The sequence below is a fragment of the Echinops telfairi genome, unplaced genomic scaffold (assembly GCF_000313985.2).
Source record: "Echinops telfairi isolate 266 unplaced genomic scaffold, ASM31398v2 ScPeMD7_2291;HRSCAF=2852, whole genome shotgun sequence".
Lineage (NCBI taxonomy): Eukaryota > Metazoa > Chordata > Mammalia > Afrosoricida > Tenrecidae > Echinops > Echinops telfairi.
In genome coordinates this window covers 31,230,176-31,231,252 of record NW_022106189.1, presented here as the reverse complement: position 1 = coordinate 31,231,252, position 1,077 = coordinate 31,230,176, and the positions used below count along the sequence as shown (strand labels likewise).

The 1,077-nt window shown below is 44.8% G+C and overlaps 1 long non-coding RNA gene across 1 annotated transcript in view; it reads right to left on the bottom strand.

Moving 5' to 3' along the window:
* The window catches only part of LOC123522101, a 95,646-nt gene that overhangs the window by 25,626 nt on the left and 68,943 nt on the right, over positions 1-1,077 (bottom strand). The window lies entirely within an intron of this gene.

Sequence of the window (1,077 nt, the reverse complement as noted above, 5' to 3'; positions counted from 1 at the left end):
ATTTTATAGTTCTGGAGGTCAGAAATCTCAAATCAGTCTCACTGGGTTAAAGACAAGGTCTCAGCAGGACCGGTTCCTTCAGTGGGAAGATTCTGTTGCCTGGTCTTTTTTCAGTTTCTGGTGTCCACTTGGCTTGTGGTCCCTTCAAGGGTCACTGCCTCTCACTCTCCTGGGTCTAAGGGATGATTATAAAATAATCTGAAGTAGGTATGTGTCCCAAAGTCTGGGAAGTTTCACCATGGGTGTCACTCCTCATTCGAGTTCAAGTGAAACAGTTCTCTTTGCTCCCAGAGCCTGCTGCAGACAATTGAAGAGGGTGCGTCCCAGGCACCACAGTGAAGAGCCTGCAACTGACGAGGGTGGGCAGAGCCATTGTTGAGCATGCTCTAGTGTGTGTTGAGCTCACTAGAGTACACCAAGAAGGCAAGGTTGGTAACCTGGGATTTAAGTCATCATGGACCTACCAACCCCAAATCTTGGGATCACCAATCATTTCCTTCTGGGAAACCTGGCTTCACTCGAAGTCTGAATGTTGAGGTTGGCTCTACAAAGAGAGGTTAAAACCTGGTTTCCACTGGCTACAAGTGAAGCAGAAACCCTTTCAACTATTCAGGGTAAACAGCTTTCCTGGGAAGTCTTTTTTTAAAAATTATTTTATTGGAGGCTCTTACAGATCTTATAACAATCCAGACATCAATTGTATCAAGCACATTTGTACATATGTTGCCATCATCATTTCCAAAACATTTTCTTTCTACTGGAGCCCTTGGTATCAGCTCCTCTTTTTCCCCCTCTGCTCCATCCTCCCACCCACATGAACCCTTGATAATTTATAAATTATTTTTATTTTCATATTTTACACTGTCCACTGTGTCCCTTTACCCATGTTTCTATTGTTTGTCCCCCTGGGGTGTGTGTGTGGGTTGTACATTGATCATTGCGATTGGTTCCCTATTTCTCCCCCTCCCCCTGCCCCCCCACTTTCCTTCTTACTCTCACCGCATCACTACTCTCATTATTGGTCCCGAGGGGTTTATCTGTCCTGGATTCTGTGTGTCCAGAGCTCTTTTTTTTTTT